Consider the following 15,035-nt stretch of genomic DNA (forward strand, 5'->3'; position numbering starts at 1 on the left):
AGATCTCCTATAAAAAGTTAAATAATGAATTGCTATTGAGGGATATGTTATTGGTCCCTAAAAATAAATAAAATCCTGATCATATACTGTACTGTACAGTGGTACCTTGGTTCTCCAACTTAACCCGTTTCGTTCCAAAACCAAAGCGTTCCAAAACCAAAACGTTTTCCCATAGAAAGCCTCAAAAACAAAAATGCAAAATAAATAGCAAAAACAAAAGTGCCAAACTTAATCCATTCCACAAGTCCATTTGACTTCTGAAATGTTCGAAAACCAAGGCGCAACTTCTGATTGGTGCAGGTGCCTGACGTTCAGCTTCCAAAAAAGTTCGAAAACCAGAACACTTACTTCCGTGTTTTCAACGTTTGGGAACCAAGGCGCTTGAGAACCAAGGTACTACTGTATTTACCAAGGACCACCTTTTCTCACTTTAGACGGCCCATCTCCCACATATCGGCAAGTTGTCCTAAAGACCTGACATGGCGAAGGGAGGGAGATCTGGGACCTCTGAGACCAGCTGAGTTGTGAACAATGAGAAAATGTCTTCAGCAAAGGGCTTTGTCTGTGGCATCTCCTAAATTGTGGAACTCCCCATCCCTTCCCACAGAAGGGCATCTAGAACCATAATTATTTAGTTCCCATTGTATGCTGAAAATGCACCCCTTCTGCTCTGTCTAACCTAGACTGTGCTGCTTTTGTTTGAGATTGTTTTTCCTAATCGTATAAACTGTTTTACTAGTTTTTACTTGTATGGTTATATTGTTGTAACCTTTCCTGGCAGGAATGAAGGCAGGGAGGGAGACAATCTTATAAATGAATAAATAAGGCTTTGCAGGATGGGTGTGATCAAAGAAAGACAGTTCCGGTGCCTCTGAATGGAACAGTCAGCCCCATAAGCGCTCCCACTCACAATAACCCAGCCCTTTGGCCAGAGGACTTTGCCTTCCTGGTTCTGCAGCCTCTCGCCCAACCTGCTCCAGTCTTTCTCTAGGGTGAAACCTAGCTGTTAGGTCTCTAACGACTCTACAAAGCAGCACAGAACCTGGGGCTGTTATAGATTGGGTTGTTTTCGTAGCTGGGTCCAGGGCATACCTGCCAAGTTCCTGCCGGAAAAATAAGGGATCGGCAGACTGGAAGTAGCACTGCCGCCATTTTGGAACTGGGTAGAGCAGCACCAGAAGTCGCTTCTGAGCATGCTCCGGCCAGTTCCAAAATGGCCGCTGTGCCAGAAATCGTTTCTGTGCATGTCCGGATACTCCAGACATGCGCAGAAGGAGCCTCCCGCGGCCGGTAAGTAAACCAGGAAAAAAAAATCCGTTTTTTCAGCTGGGAACGGCTGGAAAAATGGGGGTTTCCCGGGGAATACGGGAGACTTGGCAGCTATGGTCCAGGGAAGTGACTGGCTGAGGGCTTCTGATATTTTCATGTGCCTGTATCTTCAGGATATATTTTGTTGAAGGGTCAGATGCAACTTTTACATATCAAATCAAGGGCTCCTTTTTGGTTCCTTTTGACCGTGAGACAGGCAACTTAGAACCCTGGGAATACCTGAGCCAATAGCACCCAAGTTGGCTTGTGAGGCTCCCAAAAAATTGAATTGGGATGAAGCTGAAAGGAGAAAAAAAGAAAGAAAGAGAGCAACTTTTCTTAGTAAACTCATATCAAAATATGTGTACAGCAAATGAGTGTGTCCTACAGCATCATCCTATGAAGTGATGCTGTATAGGATTGCAGCCTCATTTACTTTTTCTTTAGGATAATCCATATATTTTATCCATTCAAACTATTACTACTACCGGAGAATTGTGTAACAAGAGCAGAGCTGCAAAAACGCATCAATCTTTCCCCCCTGGGTTTATTTTGAATGTCAAACATGCTATTTAGTGATGAGAGTTTTGCTGACAACCTTAAAAAAGGGAAATATCTGGAATCCAGTCATTCTTAATTTTACCTGAAGTCCATTCCTCAAACTAGTTTAATTTAATTTGGGCTTCAGCCAGTTAACTGTTAATTTTTTTAAAAAATGTATTTAATATGTGTTCTATCCTTTAAAAAATTGTTTGAGACTCAAGCTGAGCTGGAAAATACACAGTGGATATAAATCAGTTCCTATAAAAAGAGTGTGTAAATCTCAGTTATACATGAAAAAACTTGGGGAGTTAGTACATTTGAAACAGAAGCCTTGAAAGTAAACGTCAGTAAATCAAATCTCGAAATCAAAGGGGGGAAAAGACAATGATTTTCCTTGTCTCCTAAACTAAGGGAAAACTACTCCCTAATGCTCTCGTGGAGATAAAGTCTCTGCTTCTAATATACCCTGATATATTTATGGGTGTCTAAACTGCAAACTAGAAGTTAGCAATGAAAGCATGAAATGCAGGCCACAACCTAGAAATGCTTGACATTAAATAGTTTAACAGTCGAGTAATTTGGAAGAATGTTTGAATAAACAGAGGGCGATGAATAGCCCACACAGTAAATGATGCTCAGCTAAGGGTCTTGCATGTGCCATAAATTATGCTGATTTTTAATTAACAGTAAAGTCTTCTATGCTTAAATGGTACCTGCTCCATTGCTTCTAGGGTTGAAACAACTTTCAACTGTTTGTTAAACTGTCCCTAATATATTGGAGCGGGGAAGGATCAAATGGAATTATTTCCCTCTGCCTGATAGAAACCAGTGGTTACTTCTTTTAGTTAGTTTTTATGTGAATGCAACATGTCACCCACCAAAAAAATAGTTTCATATAGAGGATCTCTCTTATGACTGCTATAAACTTTTTGGCCCCAGCTAAAGAGGAGAAATATGATTGCTTTGAAATATAATTTTCATAGGTTTGGAAAGGATGGTTTTTGTTTGACTTTATTTTACAATAACTGTGCTTACTCAGGATAAATGCACAGAGACAAGAGAGAGCTTGGACTCTGAACTTTGTTGGAGCACATAACACATTTTCCCTCACTTATTTTTGGTTAAAATACCCATATAGCTTCAATGTTAGTGAGAAATTGTTGGGGTTTTTTGTTTGTCTTTAAAAAAAAGTGCTGATTAAAAATGTAGTGAGAAATTGCTGGTTAAAAAAACAAAAACAAAAACTAATTTTTAAGCAAGTGCTTGCTATGTTTTAGAAATAGTTTTCCCAGCCAAAATCCCTTTCAGAGGTTCACGACATTTCTGAGACTAAATGTTGGGAGGAAATTGCCAGATTCTTACCTGGTTCTTGCCCTGCCCAGAGAATCTAACCCCGCTGAAGACTGTGTAAGTTTCAACTCCATCCCCCATTGAGAACTACTTTCTTTTGAAGATAGAAACTTGGGTCACCTCTGAGGAAAAAGGAGTACATACAATTCAGCTAAGGGATGCAGGTGGCGCTGTGGTCTAAACCACTGAGCCTAGGGCTTGCCGATCAGAAGGTTGGCGGTTCAAAGCCCGGCGACGGGGTGAGCTCCCGTTGCTCGGTCCCAGCTCCTGCCAACCTAGCAGTTTGAAAGCACGTCCAAGTGCAAGTAGATAAATAGGTACCGCTTCGGTGGGAAGGTAAACAGCGTTTCCATGTGCTGCTCTGGTTTCGCTAGAAGTGGCTTTGTCATGCTGGCCACATGACCCGGCAAAACTGTCTGCGGACAAACGTCGGCTCCCTCAGCTTGTAAAGCGGGATGAGCGCCGCAACCCCAGAGTCATTCGCGACTGGACTTAACTGTCAGGGGTCATTTACCTTTTTAGAATTCAGCTGACATCCACTTATGTCATTCCATGGTTTATAAGCATTGGAACTGACTTCTGGAAATCCTAAATCCATTTGAAGTTTGCACATTTCAGAAAAATGCTGTTGATATGGGCCTCTTGAGCCATGTCTACACTACTAGTTTATTGCGACCAGTGCGGAGTCAAAGCTGATTTATTTCCTAGCAATTCTGAGGAATCTAGTCTAAAAACTTTAGGGAACTGATGTAGGCACTGCCGGAAGTTGATGTGGATCAAACTGTACTGGTTTGAAGAAGGGCAGCTTTCTGTGCTAATGCTCTCAAATTAAAAATAAAGTGTGGGGGAGAAGTACTTCATTAACCATGTTCTCGGACACCATAGCTGCCAAATCCATGGCAAATCTTGTGTTTCCAGCCTCCGGAACTCCTGAAGAGGGGCACATAAGAAAGGACCTCAGATGATGATTGCAGGCTCTGGGGCTGTTCATAGGGGGAGAGATAGTCCTTGACGTATAGGGGTCCTGAGCTACGTAAGGCTTTCATAGGTCAAAACCAGAAGTTTGAGCTGGGCTTGGAAACTAAGTGGTAGGCAGTGCAGTCAGGCCAGAACTGGTGTTATGTGCCCACCAGCAGTTAGCAGCACCTAGAAAGAGCAGGTACACGGATTGCCTTGCAATGGGAGGTTCTGGGCTCTCAGATTTCAGCAGCGCCCTGTGCGACACTAAACTTTCATGCCCCTAGCCTTTCTGCTCTGTTCTACAGCACTGCTTTGGTGTTCCCTGCAGCACAGAAGAGCTACCACTCTGGCTGCGGTGCCCGAAAATTGCCTTTGCAACTTGCCTCCACTACAATGAGATGCCTCGCGTTTCTGTTTAAATTTCAGTGCATGATTGCATGAATGCATTATAACATGGGCATGTGCAAATTTTATACCACTTGATGCAGTCTTTTGTCTTCTTTTTCTACTGGTGTATCTATTCTTTTTGCGCAACACCTTAGTTGCCACTTCCTCACACGGCAGGGCCCCTCCTTCCTTTATTTCTTCCTGCGGCCTCCTGTATGTCCCCCAAAATCTGCTCTGGGTGGCGGGGTGGTGGTGGTACTGCAGCAGATGGAGGAGGGCTCAGTGGGATGCAGAATGTGAGAAAATAAACTGGAAGTTGAGTAGATTTCTGTTGTACAAGTAGGTAAACATAACTGGTTGCAGGGGCGTAGCAATGGGGGGTGATGGGGGCGGTCTGCCCTGGGTCCACTCTGGGTGGGATGCCAAGTGGCACCCCCTGCTGCCACGCTGAGTGGGCTTTTTACCTGGAGTTTGGAGCTGGAGGCGCGCGGTTTTGGAGGCGCGGGGGGTGGCAGCGATACATAGCAACGCCCCCCCCCGGGTGCATGGCAATTTGCTGCCCCGGGTGTCACAGCAGCTTGCTATGCCACTGACTAGTTGTTGCCCCTTGATTTTGTGTTTTTATTTAAATATGCTTACTGAGTTGCCCTTTGCTTTTTAATTTTTACTTTTCTTTTTCTTGATCTGCATTTTTAATGTTGGGAAGCCAGTCTGAGTGCCATGTGGGCAGAAAATAAGGAATAAAATCCCTCCCTTCCTTTATTTCTTTTGCTGGGGGAAGGGTTAAATCTCCTCCTCCAGGCTTAAGAAAAATCATTTTCCTTTAGTACATTCATTATTCCTCTGTGTAGTTGAGCACAGCTTACACATATGGGATTTATTTATTTATCAGTATATATCCTGCCTTTTGGTCCTAAAGAAGGGCCTACAAGACAGCTCACAACAATAAAAAATTTCTGTTACAAAACCAATACAGCAGAGGGTCTGAGATTCTAAAGTGGCTCCCAAGTTGTTTGCCATGCAAGCAACATTCCGGGGAAAGATGACTGACTAGCCTTAATAAGATAAATTTATATAATGTGTGTTTCTTGAGACATTTCTCTGGGCAAAATGGACACCCACTACAGTTTTCTACTGCACGGCATTGATAAAACTTCCACCCAGCCTATGGTGAAATGGTTTTGAGGGCAAGAGCATAATCTGCAGCTCTGCAAGGAGAGAGAGAAATTTTTTGTTGTTTTTTCATTTGGGTTGCAGCAAGCACTGATTTGGAAACTTTGCCTTAGGTTGAATTGCTTGGCAGCCCAGGACTACAATCTGTCTTACTAAAGCTTGTGTCGGAAGGAACGTGCCATCGCTATCCACAATCCAGGAATGAAAACATTATCACTCATAAATACATATAAAGCTGACATTTCTATGAGCAACACAGCTTAGTGAATCATGTGCGCAAAGACACCTGATCTATAAGAACTTGGTGTCTCTTTGGGGAGCGAGAAAAGCTGCCAAGAATCAGGACAGCGGAAGAAATGTGGGCTGCTAAAAAGTCCCTGTTTGTTAGGAAAACCTGATAACAGCTGAGTGGAAAGGAGCCAGCAAAAAGCAGGAAGCACAGCCGTGGTAGCGGACAAGCTGGTTTTGACCAATCTCCCTGTTGATTCGAGCAGAAACGGAGACAGTGGTGCCCTAAGGTCAGGACTTTGGAGCAGAACTTCAGGGTCCCACTCAGCAGAAGGAGCCGGAAAAGCCCCAAACATAGTAGGGCTAGCTAACTGCATTTGGAAGTAAGTGAAGAAATGCACATTAGCATCTACCTTGTTTTTTCCGTCAAATGTCTTCTTCTTTGGCGATCACTCGTAGTCGAGTAAGATTGTCTTCCAGTTTTGACAGTGAGTCCATAAGTGGCTGTGGAGGCCAATTCTGGATCCACACGTCCTTCCACAGTGGGGACATAGGTTTCCTGGTGGGGATTGATCATGGTGAGGGTTTGCCAAGCGTGCCTTCTTCTTGGCGTGTTTTTCCCTTTCATCCTGAGTTTGAGCGTCTTCAAAACCCATGACACCTTTGGTAAAGGCTGTTCTCCAATTGGCACGCTTGCAGGCCAGTGTTCCCTGTTGTTGGTGTTTATACTACATTTTTAAAGATTTGCCTTGTCTTTGAATCTCTTTTGTTGACCATCAGCATTACGATTTCCATTTTTAAGTTCAGAATAGAGTAGTTGCTTTGGAAGACAATAATCAGGCATCCGCACAACATGACAAGTCCAACTAAGTTTATGTTGAAGAATCGTCAAATGTAAGTAATATCTGGCCACACCACTTTCAAAAATGCAGTCCCCCCCCCCCCCGATGCTGGTGTCTGGTCACTCTGCTCCTCACTCCGGTGCTACATTTTAATTCTCCCTCCCTCCCTCCCTCCATCCCTCCCTCCTTCCCTCCCTCCCTCCCTGTCCTTTGTTATCTACGCATGTTATCTGAACATCACCCCTCGAATATCACTGTAAGGGGGGTGGAGTATGAACGCAACAGACCAGGTAAAAAGTCACATAGGGACATTGGTTTGTCACCACTATAGCAGCACAAAATGATTAAAAATTAAGTGATAAAAAAGACAATCTAATAACACATTATGAATGTAAGAAGTAGGACGTCATGTGTCCATCTACGTTACTAAAACCATACCTTAACCCTTCCTTAATGTTAAAAACCATGAGTGTATATCTGCCCCAGGACCCCTTAAGGCAGCTACACCCAGAGTCTAAAGTTTGATATTTACACCACTGAACAGAGAGCCCAATATTCTGCCTTTGAGGAGAATATACTTCATCCTTTGAGGACCGTCTTGATAAGGAAAATGTACCCGCCCTATGGAACGCCCTCCCATCAGACGTCAAGGAAATAAACAACTTTCTGACTTTTAGAAGACATCTGAAGGCAGCCCTGTTTAGGGAAGTTTTTAATGCACATGCACATGACATGATTCAGTGTGCCTGCACCTGCACAAAGCGTGATTTAGTGTTTCTGGAAATGCACAAGAGCTGAAACCTGGAAGTAAGCCGTTCCGGTACTTCCAGGTTCAGGACAGTCCGTAACCCGAAAACCCGCAACCCGCAGCGTTCGCAAGCCGAGGTATGACTGTATTCTGTTGGGAGCCACACAGAGTAGCTGGGAAAACACAGCCAGATGGGTGGGGTATGTATGCATGTATGTATGTATGTATGTATGTATGTATCCTATATAATAAAGTCCCTGTGTCCAGGCCCTGTGTCCGCACAGGGATTGGACGCAGAGACTGGACACGCGCGCGCGCTCCCCCCAACCCCTCTGCCTACCGTTTACCTACCTGCGGCTGCCAACCGCCACTCCCCATGCGAGCGAGCACGCTCTGTCTCCACGCAGGCGCACTCACTTCTAAGCAGCAGGAAGCCGAGGAAGCCGAAGCGGCAGCGGGCGCTTTCTTGGCGAAGGCAAGCAGGTGGGCCGTCTGCCCACTTGCCTTCGCCGAGGAAGTGCACGCTGCCGCTTTTACTCGGCGGAAGCAGCGCTTCCTCGGCGAAGGCAAGCAGGCAGACAGCCCGCCTGCTTGCCTTCGCCGAGGAAGCCGAAGCGGCAGCGGGCGCCGAGTAAAAGTGGCAGCTTGTGTTGTGTAGGCTCATATGATGTAAGAAATGGGTCCCGCCTGCTAGCCTGCTCTCTAAAATATCACTGATTTGCTCATTTCTATATATGGGATGCCTACATTCTGCATGTGCAAATGGCTTTAGATACCCATTAGGTCCATAAATTACCATATAGCATATATTTAACACAAAAAACAGTGACAATTTGTTGTTGACAAAGGACAGGTGGACATATAAAGGGCCCCATGACCTTCAGTAGCTTAGGGCCTCATCAAACCTAAGTCACTTAGAGCAGATGTTGCTGTGGACATCACAGTTGCATGCAACATGCAACAGTTGCATGCAACATTACAGAGAATCGTGAGGAATGGCTTTCCCAGAGCTTCAGTGCCAGCACCAACATGGCTCCTTGCCCCAGTTCCCCAACCCAATTGGCCTGCCCAGATCTATTTCCCTGCTATCCACAGTGTGTGCTGGGGAATCATGACCGATGAAGCAATTTGATCTCTGAGCCCATTTAAGGAACACAAAGTTTACAATCAGGATGATAAATTGGACCCACCACTTGATTAGGAGCCAGGTGCGTGATTCATGTGCTATGCGCTGATTAAGTGCATCTAATAGTGATGAGTGAATCTCCACATTTTTGGATGGGGATGATAATCAGCCTGGATGTATATCCAAGGCATGGAACAGGAGTGGGGTGCTTTAGCATCCCTGAGCTAGAAATCATAGAAGACTGGAGCGTATTGTGATGTTTGTGGATCATGCCGAGCCCAGCTCATAAATACTTGCGGTATTTAAACTATTCAGGTTCTACTACTGGCTACATGGGCCCAGTCTGTGGAAGCATATAGAACTAGCTAACTAGCTAATGAAAAGTGAATATCTTTTGAATCATAGAATCATAGAGAGTCCTCCACCTCTCGTGGGAGTCGGTTCCACTGCCGAACAGCTCTTACTGTCAGAAAGTTTTTCCAAACGTTTCGTCAGGAATCTCCTTCCTTGTCACTTGAAGCCATTGGTTCGAGTCCTAGCAAGAGCAGAGCAGGAGAAAACAAGCATGTTCCCTCTTCCATGTGACAGACCTTGAGATATTTGAAGATGTCTATCATATCTCCTCTCAGTCTCCTCTTTTCCAGGATAAACATACCCAGCTCTTTCAAGCACTCCCCGTAAGGCTTAGTTTCCATCATGTATGTATAGAGATGCAAACTTAGAAATGATTTTGGCCATTTAAGTAGAAAAGGCAGTGCACATCTTACCATTGTGGAGATGACTTTGCCCAAATGACCTGTGTGGGTTTGCCCTGCTGCTAAGAGTTGATGGGCACCTTCAAGGACCCCACTCTCCATTGTTATGGGTTTTTAAACATGGCTGGGACAGGGCAGCCCTTCAAATGGAGGACTATCCTTTGGAAAGTACGACACATGGCCACCTGGACTTATGCATGAATACTTTGCCCTTTGCCCCAGTGGCATAGCGTGGACTGCCAGTGCCCAGGGAGGGAAACAGAGTACACATGCACATTCAACTGCCTAATAGTGCCCACATCACCTAGCAGATTTCAGACACACAGATAAGAAAAGAAGAGTTGTTCTGTTGTCTGGAGAGGTTACTTTCTGGTTCACACGGAGAAGCTGTTTTCAACAGAGTCCAGCGATGGAAGCATGCAGCTGCATGGAGGCAGCACTGGGTGTTGAAATTTTGTGCCCCCTAACAATTTTGCACCCGGGGCAATTCCCCGTGTGGCCCCCTCCCATGCTATGCCACTCTGCTTTACCCTCTGTGTGCTATCAGTAGGTGCAGGATTTTTCCCAAAGACGGCAAAGGAAATAAAGTGGGAAAGCAAGCATTATTATTTTTTATAATGCAACATATTGCTTTTACCTGCTCTGTACGTTTCAAAAGAAGCAATGGTGCAGATCGAAATGTTTCCCCTGCAATTTCATTCCTAGGTACTTTTCTTTTAAAAAAAGCATGGCTAACTGGAAGCATTTTTAGACTCACTGGACTTTGACTCCATGTAAATCAAACAGTTGGCGAAACAGTTGGCTTGCAGTGCGTGGTCAGGAGATGAATCGGCAGTGGTGCAGTGCAGCTGGCTCATATTTAATGTACAGATACAGTGTGCTTGTAATTGCTAGCTAGACAGCCAATAATGTCGTTTTGGCAGAATTTTGAACCAGATGTTTTAAATGAAGAATAGACTGAATAACCTGACTTTCATAAATTTTGTTGTCTACACCATTTTATGGGTCATTCTCAGCTGCTCTGTTTATCCAAGGAGGGCAGATAGATAATTTGGGATTTCTTCAGGTTTTCTCAGAAAGATTTGGTATTATTAGCAGATGTCTTAGAGCAAAAGTGTATGATGGACAGTGAGCTCAGGGACAGCTCCCCACACCACTGCCTGCCCAGTTGGTTGGAGCTAGTTTTCCAAACCAAGCACGCTGGGGATATTTATTTATGACAGTCCAGCTCTACTGCATGGGGGTTGGGAAACAAAACATCCTTTATGGAACAGATTTTCCACAGGACCCAGAATGACACACATTTGTACAAGCTGGGAGTGCTTGTTCTGTGGGTTTTGCTAGAAATTATCACCAGGAGGAGGAAGGAATGGGCAGAGATTGAGGCACAGCTGTGAAACAAAGTAAATGGGGAGCTTAGTTGTGATTCATTGCTTCTTTGGAAGCGGGTTGAACCAGAATGTGCTGTGTTTCTATCTAGTTCCTCATTCCCGTGGTCCACCATAAAAAGGAAACTCAGGTCAACATAAGTCTCTCTCTCTCTCTCTCTCTCTCTCTCTCTCTCTCTCTCTCTCTCTCTCTCTCTCTCACACACACACACACACACACACACACACACAAACAAATACAAATGGTTGTGTGCATTGAGCCAATGGCCATTTCTTTGCCATCGTGTCAGGTTTTGACTTAAAATGACAAACGAGGGCAAGAAGATAGACATATTGCTTTAAGAGGAATAGTAGAGATTTGCTAGCGTGGTGACTATCATGACCTTCAAAACTCATTCTTCCTTATGGCTGGGGTATTGTTTAAATGCCATCTGATATTCAGTGAAGTATGATTGTAACTTGGTATATTGGATTGCTGTGGTTATTTCATTCTGCAACTCTGTTTTACTTTCCCCACTTTTTCTTCTTCATTACTTTTCTGTTTTTTCCAGAATTTTGACGAATGTACACATTTTTGCAAGCAATTCCCCTTAATATAATGCATTTTTTCTATGCTATTTTTGCTAATATCTTACTTTTTATGCATATTCTCACCTAATATGTACATTTTGGTAAGCATTGTTTGATTGGAGAGCAGCATCGCAAAATTCACATCATTGCAACATTTGAAGGGTGGCTGTGTCTCAGTTTACATGTTGTTTCAGAATTTGATCAATTTGGCTTTAAATGCATATTGAATTGAATTTATCATCCACACACCATATTTATCCCTGAAATTTAGGACTTACATCTCCTTTCCCACCCCTCCTTTTGGTATGGTTGGTGTGGAAGCAGCACAAAACACCTTGCATGATACTAAATGCTAAGAGAGAACTATAGGTTTTTTGTTTTTTAAAACTTTTTATTAAAAGATTTTCTTGGGTAACAAAAGTACCTAAAGAGTCTCTATTTTCAATACATAGATCTACAGATCAGTTACATTCAATGTGAGACACTACTGTTTTAGGCAGTTGGGGGGGAGACAGGTGGGAAGAGAGAGCAGGGGGGACAGTAATTTTTCATTCTTTGACATAATGCATGTGTTTGCTATATATACTTATTTATATACTGCCCACTCACAAACTATCAGGGCACTGAACAGTAAGATAAAAAACATTTTAAAAACATTAACAGCAATACAGAACCACCATTAAAATATTGGCTATTATGAGGGTAATGTTTCTAATCTGTCTTTCATCATACCATATACTGCCTTTTAGACCACAGTTTAGTTTACCTATGAATTTTCACTGGACCAGAGTCTGCATGGCTAGCCTGCCATGGTCCTAGCAGCACTTTGACAGGGCTGTGCCCATGGCCAGTTCCTCACAAGTGGGCATGACCCTTCTGAGACCAAGGCAAGGATGTAGCAGCTGGAACTGTGCAAAGGCAGCCTCAGAGCTGGGACTCGGCAACATTAGAAAAAACAACACCAAACACTGTGACACCGGATGACACTGTAAGAGCTGAAATCGGAACTCTATGAAACTTTCCACTGTGAGCTTTAAAACAGTTTCCCCGCAGAGCGTTTTTTTAAATAAAAAAATAGCTGTGTAATGCAGTCCTGGTCTAGTCAGGATCGAATACAAGAGCTGTTGTCAATGGGCAAATGGGAGCCATAACCAGGTAAACAGGAGCTACCCAAGAGTGAGGCCTATGAGGAGCCGTTGTCTTAGCAAAGGTCATGCAGAGACTGAGATGTTTTATTCTAATATTTCCATATCCACCTCTCCCTGTTAATCAGCACCTGATGCCTCTGGAGTGGTCCCTTCCTTCTGAGTAGGTCTTTGGTTCTGAAATTTTCTTGCAGTCAAGTAAGCACCTGTCAGGGGGACTCCCTACAGGGAGCCTCCCCCCATCATCCTGACCAGCACTTTGTCCAGTGACAGCGCTAACAGTGGGTCAGGGGGAAGTGGAATGGAGGAGGGAAGGCTCAGCGAGGCATCAGAGCCCTGGCAACGCTCTGGGGAACAGACAGTGGAGGAAAGGCTCATTGAGGCATCAGAGCCCCTGCACCACTCTGACCAACTAGGGGAGGAGGGACGGCTCAGGGAGACGTCAGAGCCCAGGCACTGCCCCAGCCGGCCAGGGGAAGAAGGGGCACCGCTCCTTCCAGTGCCCAAATTGAGGCACGCACCCAAATGCAGGGCGAAGGGGCAGCGTTTTGGGGTGCCCAGGTTATTATGCTGGCCCCGAAGCCGACGGGCGCCATTGCCGGGTTCTGAGAGTGACTAGGAGGTCATGTTTTCTGCTATCTCTGCACTGTAAATAGTATGCACAATAAAACCTTTAAAGACACAACGGACTGGAGCGTCTTTACTTGAGAGTAGCCGAAACAACTCCCTGACAGCACCCTTATGGCAATTCTATTATCTCCCATCAGGCCTTCATCCTAGCGCCAGGGTGAAGGGGGATATTCCAGATCCACAACACAAAGTAAGAGATCTCAGGGAATTTCTCTGTGTGACAAGGAAAGTTGGGCTCCTTAACTGGTTCTCTGAGGCCCAAACAACTTCCTCAGACAAAGTATTTTCATTTTAGAATCTTATTCATAATTTTTCCAAAATGCAATACAATTATTCGAGCACTTCCAATATATATTCCCTTAATGCTCGACTTTCACCCTTCCATGATTTCCTCAAATTATCAATTACTGCTGCATGTTACAATTATTCTATTCCTTCTGTCATCCACCTTATTCTCAAAATAACTTTTACTGCTGAGCTTACTCTAAACCGGCTAGCATTTTAATACGTTCACAATAATTTTTAAAAATAATCCATGATTTCCAATCCTTCTTAAAGGCTGTCTTGTCTTGTTCTCTAATTTTACAAGTTAAACTTGCTAATTTGGGGAAGATATCTGCATGGTTGCGCTGTGGTCTAAACAACTGAGCCTCTTGGGTTGCTTATCAGAAGGTCGGTGGTTCGAATCCACAAGATGAAGTGAGCTCCCATTGCTCTGTCCCAGGTTCTGCCAACCTAGCAGATCGAAAGCACACTAGTGCAAGTAGATAAATAGGTACCGCTGTGGTGGGAAGGTAAATGGTGTTTCTGTGCGCTCTAGTTTTCGTCACAGTGTTCTGTTGCACCAGAAGCGGTTTAGTCATGCTGGCCACATGACCCGGAAAGCTGTCTGTAGACAAACGCCAGCTCCCTCAGCCTGAAAGCAAGATGAGCACCGCAACCCCGTAGTCATCTTTGACTGGACTTAACCATCCAGGGGTCCTTTACCTTTACCTTACCTGCAAGGTCTAGGTCAGCTGGCACACTGCTGACATCCGTTTTGGGTTCCTTTTAGCCAAACACCCCTGCCTAGTGCACCAAAAGGCACCTGATGGATAGATCTAAGAGCCATTTTAATTGTGTATCGAGGCCCCATGACCACCCTGTTGCCTAAGGTGCAAATAACTAGACAACACATGACATATTGATTTGGTTACAGATGTGAGGTTTGGCCATAGGCATTGTGATAAGCAACTGTGTATGTCATTTCCACCCATCTGCTGGGAGTGTTTCTAAGGGTGAAGTCAGCAGGGAGGGGGGCACCCTATGACCTTATCAAATCAGGACACCCCTGAAGTGGTTGTCATTGGAAGAATGGTATGGCCCTAGCCCCCACCTGGTCATCGGACAGGAGCTACTCCTCCCAGATCCTTTTAAGAGTATACCCTTACCTGTGGAGGGGCAGACGGAGGTTACAACCTCCCCTCCAACCAAGACTAAGCTTGTCCAATGTCTACCCACTGTACAAAGTTGTGACGATTGTGATGAGGTAGGCGAAAACCCAAAAAGGTAAAGGTAAAGGGACCCCTGACCATTAGGTCCAGTCGTGACCGACTCTGGGGTTGCGCGCTCATCTTGCATTATTGGCCGAGGGAGCCGGCGTATAGCTTCCAGGTCATGTGGCCAGCATGACAAAGTCGCTTCTGGCAAACCAGAGCAGCACATGGAAACGCCGTTTACCTTCCCGCTGTAGCGGTTCCTATTTATCTACTTGCATTTTGACGTGCTTTCGAACTGCTAGGTTGGCAGGAGCTGGGACCAAGCAACGGGAGCTCACCCCGTCACAGGGATTCGAACCGCCGACCTTCTGATCAGCAAGCCCTAGGCTCAGTGGTTTAACCAC

This window comes from Zootoca vivipara, chromosome 3 (assembly GCF_963506605.1).
Source record: "Zootoca vivipara chromosome 3, rZooViv1.1, whole genome shotgun sequence".
In the NCBI taxonomy this organism is placed as follows: Eukaryota; Metazoa; Chordata; class Lepidosauria; order Squamata; family Lacertidae; genus Zootoca; species Zootoca vivipara.